The sequence below is a fragment of the Myotis nattereri genome (assembly GCF_964212035.1).
Source record: "Myotis nattereri genome assembly, chromosome: 2".
NCBI lineage: Eukaryota > Metazoa > Chordata > Mammalia > Chiroptera > Vespertilionidae > Myotis > Myotis nattereri.
In genome coordinates this window covers 169,406,098-169,432,517 of record NC_138076.1, presented here as the reverse complement: position 1 = coordinate 169,432,517, position 26,420 = coordinate 169,406,098, and the positions used below count along the sequence as shown (strand labels likewise).

At 41.7% G+C, this 26,420-nt stretch overlaps 1 protein-coding gene across 1 annotated transcript in view; it reads right to left on the bottom strand.

Moving 5' to 3' along the window:
- Window positions 1-25,527, bottom strand: part of SCAF11 (SR-related CTD associated factor 11) — an 88,246-nt gene extending 62,719 nt beyond the window's left edge. Inside the window, exon 1 of the mRNA XM_081084768.1 lies at window positions 25,297-25,527. The gene's annotated coding sequence lies outside the window, so the exon portion shown is untranslated. The remainder of the gene's footprint in view (window positions 1-25,296) is intronic.
- Between the last annotated feature and the right edge of the window lie 893 nt (window positions 25,528-26,420).

Here is a 26,420-nt window from a genome sequence, read left to right as displayed (position 1 = left end):
TTGCTTCTGCACTACAAAATTGAGTAATTGAAACAGAAACCATATAACTCTGCAAAGTCTAAAATAATTACAATCTGGTCCATGTTAGAAAAAGTTTGCCAACCCTATTAAAGACTATAGAAGATTGCCTAGTTTGGGAGATGTGGTTCAGTCTCTCATTATAGAAGGCTACTCAAGCTTTCTTAAGTACTAGGTGTACCGGTTAATAATGGCGGATTTTGCAATCAAAGAAAACACGATAATTTCAAGAGAAACATCAACAGTGCTTTATTCAAAGTAATGTCCATCCCTAGCTACACATTCCCCCATCTTTCAGGTAATTTGTGGATACCGTCCCAATAGAACTTTTCTTGTTTTGAGGCAAACCATTCAGAGACCCAATTTTCCACTTTTTCGTATGTTTTGAAGTGCTGCTCAGAAAGTGCATGTGCCATCAATAGGAACAAGTGGTCATCTGAAGGAGCAAGGTCTGGTGAATATGGCGAGTGGGTTACTACTTCTCAGGCAAGATCTTTTAACGTTAACTGGTTTTGAAGTGTGTGATGGTGCGTCATCCTGAAGCAAAATTACTTTGCCGTGTCTTCTGGCCCATTCTGGTCGTTTCACAGTCAAAGCGAGGTTCAAATTGATTATTTGTTGTTGGTAGCGATCAGTATTAACAGTTTCACCTGGTTTTAGAACAGTGGTTCTCAACCTTCTGGCCCTTTAAAACAGTTCCTCATGTTGTGACCCCCCAACCAGAAAATTATTTTCGTTGCTACTTCATAATTGTAATTTTGCTACTGTTATGAATCGTAATGTAAATATCTGATCTGCAGGATGGTCTTAGGCGACCCCTGTGAAAGGGTCGTTTGACCGCCAAAGGGGTTGCGACCCACAGGTTGAGAACTGCTGTTTTAGAAGCTCATAATACACCACACTTTCCTGATCCCACCAAATACAGAGCATTGTCTTCTTTCCGAAGCGATTTGGCCTTGCAGTCGATGTTGATGGTTGACCTGGATCAACCCATGATTTTGTGCATTTTGGATTCTCAAAATAAATCCACTTTTCATCGCCAGTCACAATTTGATGCAAAAAAGACTTTCTTTCGTGCCGTTGAAGCAACATTTTATTGATGACTTTTTGGCTTTCTATTTGTCTTTCGTTCAGTTGATGTGGCACCCATTTTCCTTCCTTTAAAATCTTTCCCACTGCTTGTAAACGATCAGAAATTGTTTGCTGAGCAACGTTTAATCTTTCTGTAAGTTGTATTTGAGTTTGACACGCATCTTCACCCAATAATGCTTGTAACTGTTGGTCATCAAACATTTTCTATTGACCTGGACATTCTTTGTCTTTCATATCGAAATCTTCACTTTTAAAGCGTTTAAACCAGCGTTCATAAGTATCTTGAGATGGAGCATGTTCACCATAAGCTTCCTGAAGTATACGACAACTTTTTCTTCAAAATAATGAATTAAAACTTCCCGCAAATGCTCTTTTTTGGCACGAAATTCGACATTTTTAAACGTAAAAATATCTATGATGTTAACACCTTCAGCAAATCTGACATATGAAGTTTTGAAGCTTGCTGTCAATACAACAAAACAGCATACATACCAAATCGCATATATATCACATATGTGTAACTCCATCTATTGAAAAACATCCGCATTATTAACTGGTACACCAAGTATAGGCATCTAGTCACATTTGTAATCAATCTGTACTCTAGCACAACAGCTATTTATTACACATTTGAGTCAATGGTTCTGCAATGCTGTCTTTGATTTTCTTTAAAATTCCCCTGAAAGCTATGTAATTTTGTTGATTTATCTAATTTATTTTATCAATCCAGCTTAAGTTATCATGAATATTTGCTCTAATGTCTTCAACTTGTTCACTTCAGAGTAAGGTGAAGGCAGTTAACTCCTTCAGTCTGATTTCCTTTCCAGCTTCTTTGCTATGTAAATCAAGGGACTCCTGCTTCTGATATTCCACTATCGATTTTTTAATTCCTTGCAGAATGCTCACAAAGTTTTTTTTTTTTTCTTACTTGATTTCCACCTTATAACAATTTTGTCAGACTTTGTAAGCAGACTTCTTTGCTTCAAGTGGGCTATTCTGACATATTTTGGCCTAGAACAATGGTTCTCAACCTTGGCTGCACATTAGAATCACCTGGGAATCTTTTTAAAATCCTGATTTCTGGGCCTCATCCCCCGGAAATTCTGTTTCTTTGTTATGGGGTGGGGCTACAACATTAGCAACAAAACAAAAAAATTTCCAGAGGATGAGGCCCAGAAATCAGGATTTTAAAAAGATTCCCAGGTGATTCTAATGTACAGCCAAGGTTGAGAACCACTGCTCTAGAATATCCTTCACATGCATGTTTGGTGCTGGAGCTTTAATACTTGTTTTTTCCTACAGGAATATTCCTGTAGCACAGGGTTCAGAAAAAAACTCTGGATTCAAACTTCACGCTTTAATCTCTTTAAAGCCTGTTTTCTCATCTATAAAATGGAGATATAGTAGTAACGACTTCAGTCATTAAAAAGATTAAACTACATAATCCATTTAAAATGCTTAACACAAAAGTCCTCAACTAGCATACATGCACAAACACATGAAAACCTCCCCACCCCAAATGGATTTTAGGTATATCATGATGAATCTAGGACTCCAAAAATAGGTTTTCATTATTAAACAAAGAAAACTCCTGTATTTCAAAGAATATCACATCCAGAAAAAATGGTATGAGTAAAAAGTTCACAAAATTCAAATTGTCAAATAGTTTTCAAACAGATCTTATAGTACAAACATAAATTATTCACTTTACTAGTGGCACAGAGCACAAAATTCGTGCACAGGGGTGGGGTGGGAGGTTCCCTCAGCCCAGCCTGCACCCTCTCCAATCGGGGACCCCTTGGGGGATGTCTGACTGCTGGTTTAGGCCCGATCCCACAGAATCTTGATAAATATCAGTGTAGAATATATATATATATATATATATGAAGAGCTTGGCTGCTGATCGGGTGTGGGATCGGGCCTAAACCAGCAGATGAACATCCCTCTCAAAATCTGGGACCACTGGCTCCTAACCACTCACCTGCCTGCCTGCCTGAATGGCCCTAACTCCCCTCCCCTGCCAGCCTAATCTCTCGCCTAACTGCTCTCCCCTGCCAGCCTGATCACCCCTAACTGCCTCTGCCTGCCTAATCACCCATAACTGCCCTCCCCGCTAGCCTGATCTCACCCCCAACTGCCCTCCCCTGCCGGCCTGATCTCACCCCCAACTGCCCTCCCCTGCAGGCCTGATCTCACCCCCAACTGCCCTCCCCTGCTGGCCTGATCACCCCTAACTGCCTCTGCCTCGGCCCCCAACACCATAGCTTTGTCCTGAAGGAAGTTGGACATCCGGAAAATGGCCAGTCCACCCGGCCTAATTAGCATATTACCCTTTTATTAGTATAGATAGATTATATAGGATAAGATTGCTTAAATGGGGGGGTGGGGAGCCTTTTTCAGCAGGAGGAGATGCTCTTGGCAGACAAAAATACATCATCCCTATATCTGGACTGATAGCCAGCCATATGCACTATACTGCCAAACTGGTCATTAAAAAATTGAACTGCTTTCTTACATCTTACACCAAATAGCTGTTGCCCTTAAAACCCCTCCTCAGCTCCCACCTTATGTTTTGTCTTCGCAGTTCATCCAGATTTGGTTCTGACTGGTTGGTTTCTATGCCAGTCAGCATCAAAAGCTCCGCCTCCTAGGCAGCCATTGGCTCCTTGAAGTTCACCCAGATTTGGTTCTGACTGGTCGGTTCCTATGCCAGTCAGCATCTCCGGGGCTATCTCCGGGCCTGATGAGAGAGGCAGGGCTGATCAGTAGCCGCCCCAGGCGGCTCAGAGAGAGAGAGAGGCTTGGCTGCTGATCAGCCCCACCTCTCTCTCTCCAAGAGGTCAGCAGTTCAGCCCACTTGCCAGACCTCTCCCACCTGAGCCCGCTGCATGTGCAGCCTGGCATTCGGTCAAGCCTTTGGTTGTTTTGGATGTTACAGACCCTGGCTCTTCATATATATATATATATATATATATATATATATATATATATATTCTACACTGATATTTATCAAGATTCTGGTTTATCTGGAAATACTCTATTCATTGAGGGAGAAGCACAAGAAGTCACTTTCAGCATATAAGAAAAAGTCAATTGAAAAAAAACTAACAGAAAACTAGAAAAAAAAATATCCCAACAAATAGACGGCAATTTAGAAAAAAATACACAGAAGATAAACATCCAGAAATTCAACTATTAGAATTCAAATTATTTCCTGAGCTAAAATAACGATCTTAAGTATCTTTTTTATATATATATATATATATATTCTATTGATTTTTCACAGAGAGGAAGGGAGAGAGACAGAGAGCCAGAAACATCAATGAGAGAGAAACATCGATCAGCTGACTCCTGCACATCCCCCACTGGGGAAGTGCCCGCAACCCAGGCACACGCCCCTGACCGGAATCAAACCCGGGACCCTTCAGTCCGCAGGCCAACGCTCTATCCGCTGAGCCAAACCGGCTCTGGCGATCTTAAGTATCTTTAACCCGTCATCACTTTTCTTTATCCAAACCGGCTCTATACCAGACTCCCCACATTTCTCCAGTCTGTTTCTTATTTATTCATTCAATAAATATTTAGTCAGGTCCCTTTTTTCTAAGTACCACTAGGCCTTAAGCACTGGCACACCTGACAAAAACAAAAAACAATAATTACATTATAGGATAGCATGTGCAGTAATGGGGATAGCACAAGATACTACAGAAGCACACAATAAGCACCAAATTCAAGATATGTGTGTTTGGAAAAAAGACTTCCCAACTGAGACCAAATGGATTAAAAATGTGTTTTTCTAACTATTTCCCCTCCCATTACAGAATTTCCAGCACTAAACGACTCAGAACTAGAATTGTCAATTTTAACATGATATTGAGGATTTTAATTTTCAAAACAAAGGAAAGGTAGGATACATGAGAGCACACAGGTCAGTTAATGTTGTGGCCATTTTAGACCTCCTCTATGGAAATGGCCAGTAGGCAAATGTGCCTGACTCCACATCATAAAGGCCTATGGCCAGAAAAAGTTTATCAGACTAACTGTTGAGCAAATTTATTGGTGGAGAGAAGTATCTTTTCTTTTTTTTCTTCAAATTTTATAAAATAGTACATTTTCACAAATTATATGAGTATATTAGTTATCTAACTGAACGCCATGAATTAAACACAAACATAGGTCTTTAATAAGCAAAATATTTGTCCCTTCAACACGCCAAGTTCTCTCTATTCATGATCACAGTTATTATGTATTTTTCAACATCAGATTTTTTTCACGTAAAAATAAAATTCTTAATCAGGAAGCAAAATGGAGAACCAGTAAATTACGATACCCATTTATAAAAATAGCAAAACTTTCATTTCTACCAATAGTTTCATTGCACTCAACTTTATAAATACCAACCAATAATAAAACTGAGATGGATATGAAACTCAGAATTTCAATTTTTGTTTTAATGGAATCATTTACATGATGTTAAGTTCTAAATGTTTTTATCCCCCCACTTACCCAATTTATACGCTGAAATCCTAACCTCTAATGGTTATTAGTAAGTGGGGCCTGGGGAAGTACTTAAAAGTCATATGGGTGAAATCCTCATAAATGGAATTCATGCATTAGAAAAGAAGCTCCAGAGAAATGCTAGCCCCTTCTACTATGTGAGGATGCAAGGGGAAGTCTGCGACCCAGAAGAGGGCCCTCCCCCAACCACAGTGGTACCCTGACCTTGGATTTCCAGCCTCCAGAACTGAGAAATCAATTTCTGTTGTTTGTAAGCCACCCAGTTTTGCAATACTTTGTTACAGCAGCCCAAATGGACTAAGACACATGCTCTGTTTTCAGTTGCCAGCTCTAAAAGAACTTCTAAATGAAGTTCTTCAGAAGAGGAAATGGAACATGAGGAACAATGAAAGAGCGACACAAGTAGTAAATATCTGGGTAAATAATTAACTATCGGCTCTTAAGTTCTTTAAAATATGATTGGCAATTAAAAGCAAATATAACACTTTCTAATAAGGCTTCTAATACATGCAGGTGTAATACAAGACAATTTCAACACAAAGGGGTAGAGGAAAGGAACCTATATGGTGGTAAAATTTCTGTATTTCACTTGAATTAGTAAAATATTGATTCAAGATGAAAATTGAGTATATGTTATAATCCATAGAGCGGCGGTTCTCAACCTGTGGGTCGCGACCCCTTTTGGAGTCGAACGACCCTTTCACAGGGGTCGCCTAAGACCATCGGAAAACACATATCTTCGATGGTCTTAGGAACCGAGACATCGCTCCTCTATCCGTCTCCAGGCGGGTCCGCCCACATGCAGATACGCCCACATGCAGATAGGCCCACATACGAGTACCCGGCGTATTAAAGGGTTGCAGCATTAGGAAGGCTTAGAACCACTGCTCTAGCAACCACTAAAATGTTATAGGCAAAAACACAATACAATAAAATGGAACACTAAAAAATGTTCAAAAACCCAAAGAAAAAGGTTACAGAACAATACAGAGAGAGCAAACAGAAAATAAAATGATAAATCTAAACACAAATGTACCAATAATTAAAATATGTGAGATACAGTGAAAGCATTGTAGCATTACAGAGTTTATATCTGAAATGGTCTCAAATCAATCAGCTGAACTTCTACCTTCAGAAACTAAAAAGCAAAATGTATACAAAGCAGGCAAAAGGAAGGAAACAGAGCAGAAATCAATGAAATTGAAAACAGAAAAATAGAAAAAAAATCAATGAAACTAAAAGCTCTTTCAACAGATCAATAAAATGTAAACCTCTAGCAAGACTGATTAAGTAGAATAGCACTGAATAGCCCTACTAGTATTTAAAGAAATTGAATTTATAGCTAAAAGTCTTCCAAAAAGGAAATTTTCAGGCCCAGATAATTTCCCTGGTGGATTTTACTAAACATTTAAAGAAGAAATAACACCCATTGAATATATTCTCTTTCAGAAAATGGAAGATAATCACTTCCCAACTCATTTTATGAGTTCAGCATTACCCTGATACCAAAAACAAATGAAGATAGTATAAGAAGGTAAATAATTGATATACTGGATTCAATAAAAATAAACTAAACTATAGTAATACAAACTGCCAGTTATAGAATTAAGTCACAGGGATGTAATGTACTGCATAGGGGATTACAGTCAATAATCCTATATAATAAAAGGCTAATATGCAAATCTACTGAACAATGGGCTGACTGGTCACTATGACACGTACTAACCACCACGGGGCAGATGCTCAATGCAGGAGCTGGCCCCTGGTGGTCAGTGTGCTCCCACAGGGGGAGCACAGCTCAGCCAGAAGCCCTGAGCCGGGCTCACAGCTGGCTGATAAGCACTGCAGAGGTGGTGGGAGCCTCTCCCGCCTCCACGGCAGCACTAAGGATATCCAACTGCCGGCTAGGCCCACTCTTCCTGGACTGCAAGAGGGCGCAGGCTGGGGTGAGGGACCCCCCTGAATGCACACACCTCGTGCACCAGGCCTCTAGTAGCATAATAACTTTTTATGGTGACAGTTACTAGACTTAGTGTGGTGATCACAACATCTACACTAATAAAAGGATAATATGCTAATTAGGGTGGATGTCTTCGGGACGTCTGTCCGGACATCCATCCAGACAAAGCCACAGCAGCTGCAAGGCCCGGGGCTCAGGCAGCCGTGAGCCCTGGTGGCTACAAGGCCCAGGGCTCAGGCCTCACAGACACTGAAGCCAGCAGTGGCAGCAGCAGTGGGGTGGAGGGGGTGGGGCCTTTCTCTGATCATCCGGTCACCTCCCGCACATTGAGGCCACCCAAATTACATCAACACAGGTAAGACTGAGAAGAGATATTTGAATTTTCTATCTCCAGTTCCTGGCATTCCTATAGCACTAAAAGGTCTGACAGACAATACATATCAACAGCCTGTGGAGACAGAGATTAAAAGCAATAGGCACAATTTTACAACCCCACTAAATTCTAAGCCATAGTTGTAGAAATAGGTCAATTTAAAGACTTTAGTGATGGCATGGGGTTGGCCAGTTTTTCATTGTTTGGAGGAAGCCAGGCACTACAAATGGCTTCCATTTGGGTTATACTCTTCTGTAACAGTTGTCCATTCTATGAGAAGAACATACCTACAATGCAATACTTCATTAAAAAAAAAAAAAAAGATTGCCTTTCATGTTCCTGAACATTACCATAACGAGTCTCAGAGAAGTCATAATATATGAAGGCTCCCACTATTGCTCCAAATGAAAAAATTATAGGGCAGCATGTTATATGTCCTCCAATAATTTCAATGTATATTTATGTAATTCTTCTCTAATAATCCCACTCCTGCTTAAGGTATGAAAGAGGGAATAGGAGGAGCTGATTACATCATCTTCATTTGTCCTAGAGATTCTCATCTCCATTTTCTCATTCCCATTTACTAAAGAATTATGACATAACTAAGTTAAATGATAAAGAGGCAAACCTAAAGCTCTTACATTTTAGTTTCTTTCCATCAGCAATTCCTCAATGTCTATTATGGGTCACTTGAAGGAAAGAGTTATAAGTGTGGAAAAGTGTACATTTAAAAGATTAAGCCTATTAGAAACAAAAAGCAAAAGAACAGTGAGGCATTGGAGACTCATCTCACAACCAAAAGCCCTGAAAAGGCTACAGGACCCCTGGGATCAAGAGCACTGTACCCTCATAAGAAGAGCCAAGAGGAGGAGTAAGGCATCCTAGATGGATATATGGAAATAGAGAAAGAAATGGTGTCTTTGTATCGTTTTTCTCTAAACCAAAACAAAAAAACTTTCAACTCTGTCTTTAATTTCACCCTGGTCTACCTTGCCAAGACTCATGAACCGAAAAGGCAATCCCTGTCTACCAACCTTCCCAAAAAGGTGATGAGGAAATTAGGCAAGGCATAGGAAACACTTGCAAATAAACAAATCCCAAGAATTAAAGGAGAGGAATTAGTGACAATTAATGACCACATGCAAATGCCTGTTGTGGAGAAATAGAAATGGATTTTACCTATGACAACAGAGAAAAAAGAACAATGTTCAAAACACTGCTTCTGAAATATTGCTGTTGTGCTTAAACAAAATTTTAAAAATTTTACATTATAGAATTTCAACTCTAGAAATTAGTCTTTTTTTGCACAAATGCTAAATGTCACTCTGACTGGTACCTCAAGAAATGTCACTTTCTTGGCACTAATCCCTTCTAAATTGGTACAAATTGCTACAGCAAAACTAATCCTATATATTTTTTTTTTTTTTAAAAAAGGGGGTAATATACAAATAATCCACTCAACCCAGAGTTTGACCAGAGTTCATCTAGGGGTGGGGCCAGCCCGCCAACCTCCCCAGTCCCCTCCCCCCACCAGCCCAACCCTATTGGCCCCGATAGGGATGGGCCAGCCGGACCCCACCCATGCATGAATTTGTGCACCGGGCCTCTAGTATTGAAAATAAAAAGCAATTGTGTTGTACAGAACATAGGGCTTCCACTCTGTTTACTCTAGCTATGCCTATTATCTGAATTTCTTAAACTCATCCTAGATAGTTTTCTCAGATAGAGATAAATACAATTTTGTTACATAAGTATATAATCAATGTGTTCTCAAATGAATATTTCACAATTTAAAGAGGTATTTCACAATTCTACTCCTACTATGAAACACTACTACATATTCTAATCTGGGAATATGTTATTACATAGTATGGAAACTTATTTAAAAAGAAACAACAACACTCTTCTACATTAGCATCAGGCATTGGCTGCCTCCACCACACCTCCTACTGGGGATGGAGCCCCAAATCCAGGCATATGCCCTGACTGGGAATCAAACAGTGACCTCCTGGTTCATAGGTTGATACTCAACCACTGAGCAACACCAGCCGGGCCTAAATATAATCCTATTTAATAAAGAGGTGATATGCAAATTAACCCTCATGCCCTCACAAGATGGCTGCCTACAACCAGGCCAGCAGGAGGGTTAGTGAGGGACAACCAAACGACTGAACAAGGAGGCTGCATGGGGTGACCAGGCCGGCAGGGCGGTTAGTGAGGGACAACCAAACGACTGAACAAGCAGGCTGCGAGGGGCGACTAGGCCAGAGGGGAGAGGGGGGACAGTTTGGGGGTGACCAGGCCAACACGCAGAGGCAGTGAGGGGTGATCAGGCAGGCAGGGGGGGAAGTTAGGGGCGACCAGGCAGGCAGGCAGGTGAGTGATTAGGAGCCAGCAGTCCAGAATTGTGAGAGGGATGTCCAACTGCCGGTTTAGGCCCAACCCCGGGGACCAGACCTAAACCAGCAGTCGGACATCCCCTGAGGGGTCCGGGATTGGAGAAGGTGCAGACTGGGCTGAGGGCACCTACCCCCATGCATGAATTTCATGCACCAGGCCTCTAGTGTTACTACAAATGCTTTGACCATCCCAAGAGCAGAATTTTTGGTTATACTTTTATAACTATTTTTAGCTATTACTTCTGACACATAATATGTTCTCTAATTTAGCTCTTAGAGTATTTGAAGACCATGTCTTCAAATGAGTGCCCAATAAAATAGTTCTGAATGAATGATTTATGTATAACAACCATAGGTAATATTTACTCAGAACATTTTTTGGTCATGGTTCTAAACTACACACACACACACTCACACGCACATGCACGCACACACACACATGCACGCTCCATAGGGAAAAAATTAACACTTCTGCAATGAATGGAAAGACAAAGGTTTTAAGCAGAGAAACAGTAACTATAAAAAAAAAGAAACCGCCCAGCCAGTGTAGCTCAGTAACTGAGGTCATGGTTCAATTCCAGGCCAGGGCACATGCCTAGGTTGAGGGTACAATCCCCAGTAGAAGAGGTACAGGAGGCAGCCAATCAATGATTCTCTCATCATCGATGTTTCTATCTTTCTCTTCCTTCCTCTTTGAAATCAATAAAAATATATTTTTTAAAAAGAAACAAATGGAAATTTTAGAACTGAAAAATACCATGTCTGAAATAGGGTTTCAATAAAGAATGCAAATACAAAGGAAACTCAGTGAATGTGATAATACATCAATAGAAATAATCTAATCTGAAGAACAGAAAAATAAATGACTGGAAGAAAATGAAGAGTCTCGGGGCCTGTAGACAACATCCAAAGTTCTATTCATATCATCTGAGTTCCAGAAAAAAGAGGAGAAACAGGTACAGAAAAATATTTGAAGGAAAAAGGCCCCTAAAATCTCCCAAACTTGGAGAAAGCACAAATTTAAAAATTCACCAAGTTCAGCATATACAAAATATGAATAACTCAAAAAAGATAACATGCCCTAACAAATCATAATCAATTGCAGAAAAGCAAAAATAAAGAAAAAACAAAAACACCTTTAAGGTAGAGAAACACAACACACAGAGGAAGTTACTGCAAACTGCTCATCAGAAACAATGGAATCCAAGAAGACAGAAGGACATCTTTACTGCTAAAGAAAAGAACTGTTAACCTAGAATTCTATATCCAGTGAAGCAATCTATCAGAAATGAAAGTGGAAAAGACATTTCCGGTTAAGAAAAACAAAGGTTTATCAGCAAGGCTACTATAAAAGATCCTATATAATAAAAGCCTAATATGCAAATCAACCAAATGGCAGACCGACGAGTCACTGATGCACACTGACCACCAGGGGGCAGACGCTCAACGCAGGAGCTGAACCCTGGTGGTCAGTGCACTCCCACAGGGGGAGCACCACTCAGCCAGAAGCCGGACTCACGGCTGGTGAGCACAGCAGCAGTGGCAGGAGCCTCTCCTGCCTCTGTGGCAGTGGCAGTGCTAAGGAACAGCAAGCCAAGCGGTAAGGAGCAGCAAGCAAGCGAGTGGTAAAGAGCAAGGGGTCTCAGACTATGAGAGGGATGTCTGCCGAGGGGTCCCAGACTGCAAGAGGGCGCAGGCTGGGCTGAGGGACCCTTCTCCCCCCCCCCCCCCATGCACAAATTTCATGCACCAGGCCTCTAGTATGCTAATAAACTTCAGGCTAAAGAAAAATTTCAGAGAGAAACCTGAAATTTCATTAACAAAGAACAAGAAAAATAGTAAACAGCTAGAAATAGATGAGATTATTTTTCTCATAAGTTCATTAAAATGTATGATTACTGAAAGTAAAAATTATATAATTGTTTATAGGGTTTTCATTGCATGTATATGTAGTACATGTGACAACTATAACATAAAGGTCACTGGGGGGTATTTACTTCAAGTGGTAAATATTAAGTAGACTGAATATTAGGTATAGATATACTAGAGGCCTGGTGCACAAAATTCATGGATGGGTAGAGTCCCTAGGCCGGGGCGGCAATCAGGGCTGATCGGGGCCTTCCGGCTGCCGGCCAGAGCCTTCCTTCATTCCGCGTCGCCCCCTGGTGGTCAGCGCACATCATAGTGAGTGAACCAACTCCCAGTCTCTCAGTGGAACTCCCAAGGTGATATTTGCATATTAGCCTTTTATATACACTGAGTGGCCAGATTATTATGACCACCTGACGTTTGTATCAAATTAGCTATAATTTCACGCTGAAGTTGCTAGAGGGCCAGACCATTATAAATAGGGAAGCAGGTTGTTTACGACAGTAGAAGTGATTTTTTTCTGAAGATATGGGTAAACAACGTGATTTAATAGCTAACAGCCTTTGAACATCTGATGATTGTTGGCGCTCAGAGCCATGGAGCGAGTATCAGCAAAACAGCCGAAGGCCTGTTCGAACACCTTTGCTGTCTGCAGCTACGAAGATAAAACGTCTCCAACTCGCACAGAACACAAGGACTGGACAGTCAAGCATTGGGAAAAAGTCATGTGGTCCAATGAATCACGTTTCCAGTTGCATTATGCAGATGGCAGAGTGAGAATTTGGCGGAAACAGCATGAAAGCATGCACCCCACATGCATGAGTACAACCCTTCAAGCTGGTGGGGGCAGTGTTATGGTTTGGGGCATGTTTTCCTGGCATGATTTGGGCCCTTTAATTCGTGTGGAACGTCTGAATAGCACAACATACCTAAGTATCATTGCTGATCAAGTTCATCCTATCATGTTGATGGTGTATCCCAATGGACATGGCTTCCTCCAACAAGACAATGTGCCATGCCACAGTACTCGTATTGTGCAGGAGTGGTTTCAAGAACATGAGGGAGACTTACCTTGCTTAGGTGGCCCCCACAATCACCAGATCTCAATCCAGTTGAGCATTTGTGGGATGAAGTTAAAAGAGCCATCAGGCAGCTAGTTCCACAACCATCAAATCTCACAGAACTGGACAGTGCTATTCATCAGGCATGGTGTCAGATTCCTCGCATCACCTTTCAACATCTCGTGGAATCAATGCCAAGAAGAATCGCCGCAGTACTGAAGGCAAAAGGTGGCCCAACGAAGTACTGATGGGGTGGTCATAATAATCTGGCCACTCAGTGTGTGTGTGTGTGTGTGTGTGTGTGTGTATTACATATTATATCCCACATTGAAAGGCTGTTAAATCACGTTGTTTATCCATATCTTCAGAAAAAAAATCACTTCTACTGTTGTGGTAAACAACCTGCTTCCCTATTTATAATGGTCTGGCCCTCTAGTAACTTCAGCGCAAAATTATAGCTAATTTGCCTACAAACGTCAGGTGGTCATAATAATCTGGCCACTCAGTGTAGAGGCCCGATGCATGAAGATTCATGCAAGAATGGGCCTTCCTTCCCCTGGCTGTCGGCACTGCCTTCACTCCAGCTGGAGTCACCTTTCTGCCTTCGTTCCAGCCCAGAGCTGCCTTTCCACCTTCCCTCGCTGCCCAGAGGCCCGGAGCAGCTGGGGTGGCGCAGAACGCCTGCATCCTGCCCTGCCCCAGGCAGCTCAGCACCTGTGTATGCAAATTAGCCCACCATCTTTGTTGGGTTAATTTGCATACTCACTCCTGATTGGCTGGTGGGCATCGCATCTTTTTCAATTTGCATCTCTCTCTTTTATTAGTGTAGATAGATAGAAGATAATAATTCCCATAGTAGCAAGTAAAAGAGAGATTGTCAGATTGGTATTTAAAAAGACTGAATTAGCCAGGCCAGCCAGCCAGCGTGGCTCAGTGGTGAGCATCAACCTATGAACCAGGAGGTCACAGTTTAATTCCCAGTTAGGGCACATGCCTGGGGGGCATGTGGGAGCAGCTGATCAATGATTCTCTTTCATCATTGATGTTTCTATCTCTTTCTCCCTCTTCCTTCCTCTCTGAAATCAATAAAAATATATATTTTTTTAAAAACTAAATTACATTCTGTCTACAAGAAACTAAATATAAAGACACAGACAGATAAAAGTAAAAGTGTGGAAAAGATACGCCAGGCAAATAATAATCAAAGAAAGCGGGAGTGGCTATATTAACATGAGATACAGTTTAAGCTTCTCTTAAGGGCTTGATTGGATTTGTTTTTCCACCTTCAATTTTAGTTTTATCTAGTTCTATAGCAGTTTTGAAACAATAAAATTATTTTGCTTCATGCATCTGCCTCATATTAGTCATATCTGGTGTCTAAGTAACTGGACATGTACAACAGTTCCTAAAGAAGTATGGCCTAATGCAACAGAGCTGTCCTATCTGAAGGCTTTTCTATGACAAGGTTTTCAGGTGAATGATAGCTTACAAATTTTAAAACTATTAATATTTTATTCCCCATTCAAACAGTAGTTTAAAGAAATAATTTCTTCACAGGCCATCTAGGCATACAAAATAGTGTTACAATTATATTTATGTTAACAGATCATGTATCATTTGTAAGCTGTTTCACTGACAACAGCTTTCAAAACAGTGTTGCTGTGACTGCTCTCTTTAAAGTTTATATTTGTTCTTGTTTACTTTAAGCTGCTGAACTACTACTGCGGTTAGGATATTGAGCCTGGCAGGCAGCAAAGTCTACACAAGACTGCAGGAAAGTAGACCCCATGGCGATTGTGGTATTTCATCAAGCAGACACTGGGGAATACTAGTATGTGCAACATGAAGAGACATTGGCTTAAAATGAAATAATCGCAAGGACTTATGGTTTTGTGGATGTGCCTAGCTTTGTTTCCTGTGTCTGTGTAGGCTCCACCATCATGTTGAATTTTGTCAACACTGTGACCTCTCTAGGGACTTCTTAGTTTAATATTCTCTCTATTATGGATAAATACAGGCTAGGTCAAAAATGGAGTTTTTGTGTTTGTTACCATATAGAATATTGTGTTTTATATTTGAAATAGGGCTTCTTATTTTCAGTAAAAGGTTCTAAATCATTGGAATTGAGGACAAGAATAGCTTATTGTTACCTGAAACACTGTTTTCCACACTCATGATAAGAATACAATAGGTATTCGTACTTACTAATACTATGAAAGACAGATATTGCTGTATCAGAATAGTAGGCCATGTCCAGGATTTTAACAGTACAAATAAAATTTGGATAAAATACTAAGAGCAATTTATTCTGCCTATTTTCCTTATGGCAGGTGCTGTGTGGTGTGGAAGAAAACTTGGATTCTAAATCTAATTCTAATACCTACCAGCTCTATGATGCTTCAGAGGAGTCATTAAATTTTAATGAGCTTCATTTTCTTCTGTTTAAAAAAAAAAAAAAAAAAGACAACTTTAACTATCTTCCTAAGAATAGTTTCTAGAATTAGAAATCATGATTGTAAAGTACCCTAGCACAGTGCCTGGCAAATGACAGGTATTGAATAAATGTAAGAATTATGTTTTTGTTGCATATCCTAAGTGCTTCTGCTACTAAGAATGGGATCTAATGAATTATAATTTCATTATATTACTCTCGCTTTTCCAAGCTGTTTTCTCAATCTTTCTTTTTCCTGGATGGTATGATTTCAGGCTGAGCATTATTTTGATCACCTTTGTTTCCTAAAACATTTTCCTTATGAACCTTTATTTACATTACTGAACTGGACAAAAAGCACTAATCAGGGACCCTAAAATAATTTACCTCCTTCATTCCTCCCCATGCTTCCCAAAATAATTTTTAGAATTATTAAAGTATTTTTTAAATGAAAAACATTTCACAGAGAAATATTTTTAAAATTACTGTAATGTAAAAAAATTTCTCTAATGAATATACTGCTTATTTTAAATGCCGAAGGTGACATCTCTAAAAATAAAACTTTTTTTTTTTTTAACTACACACACACAAAAAGCCCTATTAAAATATTATACCCCTTCCTGGTGCAAAAAAGTAGAGTTGGAGAAATAGGATACAAAAGATGAACAGTAAGATAGCATATGCTAAATACCAAATATGAGGTAGAGGCATTTTTCAGGATTAATTTAGTCAGAATGAATTCATTTGAAACAGCAATAGAAGATAAGGCCAAAGACATAATTATAAGCCCATGTAAAGAAACTTTAAGTCCAAGGTAGGACTTAAATTCTGTTTTGTAAAAAGCAGAGAATCACTAAGGAAAAATCTCCCTTTCCCATTTACCTATTTTGGAGCGGTTCCTGAGATGTTTAAATTGGGGCTTTTGAAGATAATGCAGCAGCACAAAGTGGGGGAAGAGAGGAAAGTATAGAAAATGAGTTAGGAAAATATGGAAAGAACACTGTGGAACAATAAAGAAGGCCTGCAGACATAGATAATCAACAAACCTGGAATACAGAATTATGGGTTGAGAGAGTGCTTACTTCATATCAGGTAATGACTGCATGCCTTTGCATGTTTAATCCTCAAAATTCCATACCACAGTATATTTCAAAAACTATGATACCACCAACATTGAACACTAGAACACCACATTTAAAAAGCTTGAAAATTACTCACTAAATGGAACAAGGATATGAAACATAGAGAAAGAGTTAGCTGCTATTGCCACTGGACTTAGGTAAACGTACTTAGTTAAAATAGATGAGAATTTTGGGACACTGATTAAGTCACCTATAAAGGTGACAATCAGTATATGGGACAACCAGAATTCAAAGCCAGGTCTGATTGACTCCAAAGCCTACATACAAAAAAAGTGAACTAATTTTTATCTTATTGTCAAAATTATATTAAAAAGACTGAGAAATCCAATGATAAAAGGGAGAAAAAGGAGAAAGATTAGTCTTATCACTAACAGAAGAGTCTCAGGTTTAAATAAGTAAAGTTGAAAACATATTTCATCACCAATTCTCACTAAAATTTTTGGTGTAATAACCTTCTATAAGAAACAAGTTAGCCTGGCCTGGTGTAGCTCAGCAGTTGAGCATCAACCCAGGAACCAGGAGGTCGCTGGTTTGATTACCAGTCAGGACATATGTCCAGGTGCAGGCTCCATCCCCAGTAGGGGGCAGCCAATCGATGATTCTCTCATCATTGATGTTTCTCTCTCTCTCCCTCTCTCTCTCTCTCTTTCTCTCTCTCTCTCTCTCTCTCTCTCTCTCTCTCTCTCTCTCTCTTTCCCTTCCTCTCTGAAATCAATAAATATATATATATTTTTAAAAAGAAACAAGTTAATATAACCTGTTTTTATTTTTTGTTAATCCTTACCTGAGGATATTTTTCCATTGATTTTTAGAGAGAGTGGAAGGGAGGGGGAGAGACCGAGAGAAACATGGGTATGAGAGAGACACATCAACTGGTTGCCTCCTGCCCCAACTGAGGCTGGATAGAGAGATACGTGCCCTTGACCGGAATTGAACCCAGGGTCCTTCAGTCCACAGGCTGAAGCGCTATCCACTGAGCCAAACCGGCTAGGGCAGAAAAAAGTTAATATAATTTAAACACACACACACACACACACACACACGAGCAAAATTCATGAGCAAAATGCCATAAGGATGGTGAGGAAACCCAGAATGAGGAATTCAAGCAGAAATGTGAGATCCTTACCACAACATATGAGAAGTCTGGAGTGAGACATGAATCCTGGCACAAGGTACCAGAGCCTAAGTAGAGTGAAAATGTTACACAACATGGAGAGAGCAACAGTGCCAATGGAAAATAGCTACAAACAGAGGATTGATCATGTAAGCAAATAAACTAAGGGTAACGAGAGCCAGGTAGCTCCTTGTAAGAGAAGGGAATTATAAATTTGGAAAGGGAGAAAATTATAAACACTGTAGATCAAAACTGGTGCCAACTCATGGTTTTTCTATACAAATATATAAATGAATATAGCACCGAAATCTTGGTTTCTAAATACCTTTCTCCACTAAAAAAAAAAAAAATTTCCTTGAAGAAATTATTGATTCTAGGGTAGTGACAGGAAAAGTACAGGTGAGCCTGGAACATTTTCTTGTGCCAAAAAAGTAAGGAAGTACTCAAAGCAAGTCAAAAGAACACAGAAACTACCTTGAAAGGACTTTCACTGGCCAAAGCTGAGACAATCTGAAAATGTATAAATAGCAAGTTTGATAAAGAATGGATTATTTATACAGTCTCAAAATACTTCCCCACACTTATTTAATTACTAAGGGGGGGGGGGGACTTTACAGGAAAGAAGCTTGGGAGACTTTACCTTAATCAAGTGATCAAAGTGGATATCAGCAATGAGACAGAAATTGTATGCCATCTGATAGGATACAATGAGAACATAGCATCATTACTGTAATACTCCTGCCAAAAAAGGCACAACCTCAATCCAACCATCTACACTAATAAAAGGGTAATATGCTAATTAGACCGGGTGACCAGCCATCTTTCAGATGTCCGACTTCCTTCTGGACAAAACCACAGTGGAGGGGGCGAGGCAGAGACAGTTAGGGGCCATCAGGCCGCAGGGGAGGGCAGTTGGGACCATCAGACTGGCAGGGGAAGACAGTTGGGGGCCATCAGGCCTGCAGGAGAGGGCAGTTGGGACCATCAGGCCAACAGGGCAGTTGGGGGCCATCAGGCCAGCAGGGCAGGGCAGCTGGGGGCCATCAGGGCAGTTGGGGGCCGGGCAGGTCAGTTCGGGGCCATCAGGCCAGCAGGGGAGAGCAGTTGGGGCCATCAGGCCTGCAGGGGAGGGCAGTTGGGGGCCATAAGGCTGGCAGGGCAGGGCAGTTGGGGGCCATAAGGCTGGCAGGGCAGGGCAGTTGGGGGCCATCAGGCTGGCAGTGCAGGGCGGTTGGGGGCCATCAGGCTTGCAGGGGAGGGCAGTTGGGGGTCATCAGGTTGGCAGAGGAGGTTAGGGGCAATTAGGCAGGCAGGCAGGTGAGTGGTTAGGAATCAGCAGTCCCAGATTGTGAGAGGGATGTCAGACTGCCAGTTTAGGCCTGGTCAGACATGTCCCGAGGGGTCCCAGATTGGAGAGGGTGCAGGCCGGGCTGAGGAACACCACCCTCCATGCACGAATTTCGTGCACCGGGCCTCTAGTAAGGAAATATCAGGCAAATCCAAATAGAGAGACATTTTACAACAAAACTAACCTGTAATATTTTAAAGTGTCCAGGTGAGGAAAATCAAGAAAAGACTGAGGTATAGTCCTACATTGAAAGAGTGTAAAAAGACATTAAGACAAAAGCAAAACAGAATTCTGAACTAGATCCTTTTGTTACAAAGGAAGTTACTGTGGAAACTTGCAAAATTTGAAGGAAGTCTTAAGATTAGGTGGTAATAATATAGCAATGTCAATTTCCTAATTTTGATATAGTTTATGTAACAAAAAGTCCTTGTCCAAATACATCTGCAACTTACTCTCAAATGGTTGGAAGGGGGAGTTTTTTGTACCTGTACTTGGGAATTAAGAAGATGTTGTCTGCAACTCACTCTCAAATGATTGAGGGGGAAAAGTTTTTTGTATTATACTTGGAACTTTTCTAAAATTTTGAGATTGTTTTTAAAAAAAAGATTACCTACAATATTCACTTACAGCAGCTAAAACTAGCATATAAGCAAAACAGTACTCCTTTCAAATGAAGAATACATAAGTTTCCTCTTCTTGGTATAATAGTTACCCCTTATCCACAGAGGATATGTTCCAAGATTCCCAGTGGATGCCTGAGACCATGAATAGTACGAAACCCTATATACTGTTTTTTCCTATACACATACTCATGATAAAGTTTAACTTATACATTAGGCACAGTCGGAACCAGCTAGGGCAGAAACAAGTTAATATAATTTAAAGACACACACAAACACACACACAATTGCAATATACTGTAATAAAAGTTCTATGAATGTGGTCTCTCTCCCTCTTAACAAAAGAGCACTAATTTATTTTTCCTTCTTCACAATTTCACAGGTAGATTTGTTCTTACTGTAGACCTTAGCAACCTTAGCAAACAATTATTTTTCTTTCCTACTGCATACAATTTTTTTTCACCTTACTTGGTCGAGAATTTTCATGTTTCCACTTACAGGAAGCACTTCATGGCTTCTCTTTGTCATATTCTTCGGCATATGACTACTCTTGCATTTTGGGGTTATTATTAAGTAAAATAAGAATTACTTAACACAAGCACTGTGATACTGTAACTGATCTGATAACCAAGACAGCTACTAAGTGACGAGCCACTGGTAGTGCATATACAGTGTGAATACGTTAAGATGATTCATGTCCTAGGTGGGACGGAGAGGAAAAGCATGAGATTTAAAACTTATGAATTGTTTACTTCTGGAATTTTCCACTTAATATTTTTGGACCGCAGTTGACTATAGGAAACTGAAACCACAGAAAGCAAAACTGCGGATAAGGGGGGATTACTGTATAAGAAGAGACTATTATTTATAGGATTCTTAATGACTTTTGATCTATATCTATACTGTCCAAATAATGTAACTATTATTCTGATTGCACTGGACACATATTTCAAGCCACCTGTCACTGTCAGCTACTCTATTAAGCACTATAGATATAGAATACTTCCAAAAACGCACTAAGTTCTATTACTAGATAACATTGATATGGAGTTTGGGAGGTCAATTTACTAAGGCCAAAGAGTCATATGGACTTGGGTATAGATTCTTAGGAAGTCATTTAACTTCTCTCGAGCCTGAGACTCTGAGACTCCTTTCTATAAAATGGACTAATACACCCAACATTGCAAGGCTGCTGAAAAGATCAAATGAAAATGTATGTAAAATGTCTAAGACAGAGCATTTGGCACACAGTAAATATCTGATAAACATCAGGTCTCTTCTGTAATGTGGGAGGATAATTTCTTAATCTTACTATCCTGCTTATTCAAAAGGCCAATGAGCTCCATGTTATTAAATTCATCAACACTGGCCCTATTGACTACTCTCTCCTTGAAATACAGGCATACCTCAGAGGTATTGCAGGTTTAGTTCCAGACCACAGCAAAAACACAAGCTGTAATCTTTTTGTTGATGGGGGGGTCTTTTCCTTCAATTTGTAAGAAACTACTGTTAAGTGCAAGTAAGCAAAGCGCATTAAAATGAGCTTTACTCTATCCTTTGGTTCTGTAATACCATACTCATCTTCCCACTTCTCTGACTTTCAGTATTCTCTGGGAGCTCATATTCCTCCTGCAAACTTTTTTTTTTTATGTTAGAGGCCATTATGATTGCATTCTAGCACCTCTTTTTTTCCAAGTTATATTCCCTTCCCTAGGCAATTCCACCTATAGTTTCAAATACCTATGTAAGAGACTTCAATTTTCTATTTCTATAACATACCTTTTGTCTGAATTTTAGAACCATATATCTAATTGCCTACAATCATTTCACCCTGAAAGTTCCAAAATTATGTTCAAACCCAATGTCTGAATCAAAAGAACCATGGTTCTTACTTGGTAACACCATCAACTCAGAAGTCATCTTTGAAATTTTTCTCTCCCTCACCTTCAATCCTTCAACTGAGAGCTACTGATCTTAAATCACTGTTGCCCATTTCCACATTTCTCATCCTAATTCAAGCTATTCTCATCTCTTCTGGACTACTATGTTTAAGTTTTAACTAATTTTCCCACATCCATTCTTATTGCCTCTCCTCCCTTTCAATACACAACACAATACAATACTAGTTCTGCCTTCTGAGACTATCAAAATTCAGTCTAGTTTGGCTTTTAAACAACATTTTAAACAGTTAAGATAGTAACACCACTGTACTCTTACCTAAGCATTCTTAGTTCCTTCTATATCCTGAATCTGTTTCAGGGTCACATGCTGTCATAATCCCTAAAAATGTGGACCCCCTTCCCCTGAACATAATGCATGGAGAGAAGTTAGCAGTTTGTGCAAAAACTGAGACTTGCACAGTTTAAAGTTTCAAACCATAATGACTATTGTTAGTTTTAAAATGTTTCCAGCTGAAAGGTGTTAACCCATTAAAAGTATATTAGGGACCTACTATATGTCAGGCATTGTTCAGGTAACCAAAAATAGTAACCAAAATTGATAAACACTATTCTCACAGAACTTGCATTAGAATGAAGAAATACAATGAACTTAAGTTAGTAAATTACACAGTATATTGGAAAGTAATAAATGCTACAGAGAAATATGTGGCTTAAAAGGGTAAGGGAATGTGGGAGGAGGGCCTGCTGTCTTATACAGAGTGGTCAGAGAAAACCTCAGTAGCAACAGAAGTGTGGCTGGAGAAAAGAGTGAGGTAATGAAGTTAGAGAGGAAGAAGAGGCACAAAACGCTGAGCCATAATAGGACTATGAACTTTACTATGGCTGAGAAAGGAAGCCATTTGAGAAAAGAAGTGACAAGCTCTAACAAATTTTAACAGGGTCACTCTGGCTGTTGAGACTAGGTAAACAAAGATCAGTGAGACATTTTATGAAGCTATTTCACAAGTGAGAGATGATGATGGTGTTTTCACATTTTATTTTTGTTTGTTTGTTTTTTCTTTTATTCTCTTGTTTTCACATTTTATATTGAAACTTTATGTGCCTAAGCACTAGGAATTAACAAAGCCACAACTTAAAAAAAAAAAAAAAGACTATGAGAATAATGCAAAGATGAGTTAGTTTTTGGGAATAGCAACAGATGATACTCGCTATTTTAAATTTGAGCTCTACTCTGTGCTACTAACAGTTACCACCATTCAGATGCAACAAGATGTAAGGCTATTAACTTATTCTTTGGGTCAGAGGATATAAACAGAAATTCAGGTTTTAAGCTTCTTTATTTCACGAGTCAACATCCAATTTACATCACTAAAAGACAAGAGCAAGTATAGCAAAGCTTGCCAAATAAGTTATAATGAATATGCTAGAGATGTATGACTTTGTATTACGTTTATGCCTGCTTCTCTCTTTACTTAGGTTTTACCACTCTCACTGAGGTACAGTCACTATTTGAATGTAAAACGAAGTGATTAATATACTTGCAAGCACCAAAAAAAAATAGTGAAAAAGCGCAGCAGCAATAAGAATTGCTAATTTTAAAAAAACAAACACACACACACAACCTCATAGCGCATAAAAACAATATAAAGTAAATTCAGACTATTTTTGATATGGCAGTATGAAATAGAAATATCCAAAGATAACTTCAAAATTTCTTCTGCCCAGTAAATTAAAGTAACAACAAAAACAAAATGCTCATAAACATTTTACTGCAGCTATTAACCAATAACAAAAAAGTGAGATGATAAAGCCAACTGCCAAAGAAGCAGGAGGGAGAAAGCAATGATCTATAAAGAAACTTCCTTATACATCAAAATTTGAATACTATTACCAGTAAAATAAAAAAACCACCTGTTATTTAAGAATGTTTTGCTTTCAATATTCTGCTACCAAGTTAAGTAGTTATTTGTATGAATTAACCTTTCTTTTAAAAAGAGAAAAATACATTTCAATGCCTTTTCCAAAATTCAGTGAAAATACCCAATTTGGGAAAATTTAAGATCAGCATTTACTAGCCAAAGCATTATATTTAAAACTTTCTGATCATTTCTGCTTAAATAGTTCACTGGTAGTATGATGAAGATGTTAGTAAAAATGTAATCCAAAAATGAATGAAAAATACACAACTCAGAGACACTGTACGTAATGTGGTATCCTATTCTATATAATAAAAACCCTAATATGCAAATCGACTGGACAGCAAAAGGACCGTCACTATGACGTACACTGACCACCAGGGGGTAGAGCTCAACGCAGGAGCTGACCCCTGGTGGTCAGTGCTCTCCCACAGGGTGAGCTGCTCAGCCAGAAGCCGGGCTCATGGCTGTGGAGCACAGCAGCGATGGCAGGCGCCTCTCCTACCTCCACAGAAGTAAAGGAGCCAGGGGTCCCGGACTGCAAGAGTCCCAACTGCAAGAGGGATGTCTGACTGCCGGCTTAGGATTGGGCTGAGGCAGGCGACATCCCCCTAAGGGACCCGGCCTGCGGGAGGGGGGGGGGTGAGGGGGGGGGACCCTCCCCCCATGCACGAATTTTGTGCTCCGGGCCTCTAGCGGCACTATATTGGGAGTATTTTAAAATTCAACATTTGAACCTGTGAATGTTTTAATCAACTCCTTTGAGAATCAAGTGTTTACTTTAAAAAACAAGTTTTCAGAATGTGTGTGTAGGTGGGCAAGCCCGCCAGCGATCTGAAGGTCTCTAATGGTTCCAAAGCCCTGGGCCGGAGGAGGGGCGGCTGATGAAGCTAAGTTTGGGTCCCCTGACCCTTTTGTTGTCAGCCCAGAAAACGGATTTCAACTTTGGGGGGCGGGAGAACCGTCTGACACGCAGAGCCCGGGGCAGGCGCCGGCGTGGAGAAGAAAGCGCCGGCTCGTCCCCATTCGTGCGCTCGGAGAGGTCACGGCGCAGTAAAGTTTGGTTTCACTTGCGGGCTCGGGCGCAATCGACAAAGCCCAGGCTCCCCGGGAAAGCGGACCCGGGGTCGGGGAGCTCCCGGAAGCCCGGCGGGACACGTTTCCACGGCGGGGAGAGGCTGTGCGTGCGGGCTCGGCGGGGGAGCCCCCTGCCCACCCCGCGCCCAGCGGCCACAGGCCGGGCCGGCGGAGGCGCTGGCTAGGCCACAAGGAGGAAATGGGACGGGGAGCCGGCGGCCAGGCGGCGGCCAGGCGGCGCCCGGAGCGGGGCCTCCCTTGCGGGGAAGCGAACCCCTGCTCGCCGCCGCTTCCCCCGCCTCGAGAGGCGGCTCCAACTTTCCTGCAAGCGCAGGACGTCGCCTGGGCCCCGCGAGGTCCCGAAACTTTGTCCGCCCGCCCGCCGCCGGCCTGTAACCCCCACCTCGTCCCGACAGCTGCGCGAGCCCATCCAGCCCTGAGGTCGGCCCGTGTTTACCTCAGGCCGAGGTCGAAGCGCTGGCTCCGCCGGCGGCGGCGGCTCCACGGCAGGTCCTTAGGTCCCCGTCACGCCGCTGCCAAGTTCCCCAACATGGACTCCTTAGTCCGCTTGGAGATGTTCGGGGGACGCCGGGTCGGGAGGCGGTGGAGGCAATGAAGGGAGCGGACCCGAGCTGCGCTGCTCCGCGCGGCTTGCGCCACCGCTGCTCCCCCTCCCCCCGCCTCGTCTGGCCTCCTCCCTCCCTCCCTCCGGGCCCCCTCTCCCCCTCCCTCCGCTCCGCGCCGCCGCGCCGCTACTAGTCGACACACTACGGTGACGACGGCGGCCGCTGGACGCGCTGCACTCCCCCTGCTCGCTAGCTCTGGCTCCGCGCGCGCCGCTGCAGCGCTAGACAGCACCTCACGGGGGCGCTAGCAAACCACCGTTTGCGACACAGGAACGTGGCGGGCGGAGTCACGTCACGCGGCCTGAGAGCTGGAAGGAGACAGGCAGCGAGGACTTCTGGGAAACACTCCCGGTCCCGCCTCTTCCCCCGCCCCCCGCCTCCACGCTGCGGGCTGTGCGCGTGCGCATGCGCCCTGCGTGGACAGCTGGCGTGGAACCTGCTTTGGCGGAGTAGCGGCAGCAGACAATCCAGGAGGCTCTTGGGGACCTGGATGTGAAAGGGTTCGCGCGGCATTAGCTACCCTATTGTTATGGTAATCCGACGTTAAAAGGGCGCTAATGAGGTGTTGGCGGTGGGTTGAGTTTTTACCCGGCAGCCTTCCCACCTGAAATACATTCTGCGCGAAGGTTGAAGTCTGTGTAACTTGTAAGCCTTCCTCGTTCTTCCCATCTGGTGGGCATTTCTAAAAAATTCCCGAGTCGAGGTTAGTGACTTATGATGATGCACTCAATCATTTGCCTGCGCCTACTGCTTCCCGGCGGGCGGTCCAATCTCGTCTTACCTCGGAAGCCCCTCTCCAGACTTTTGCAGAGTCCCTGACTCTTTCGCTCCATGTTTACTCTCCTGGACAGTTTCTTCAAGCTCCCGACGGCTCTCTCTGCCCTCGGTGTCCGCCCCTTCTACCGGGTGGTCCTGCCAGCCCCCCAGCCCATGCCATCGTCCAGCCAGCCGCCCC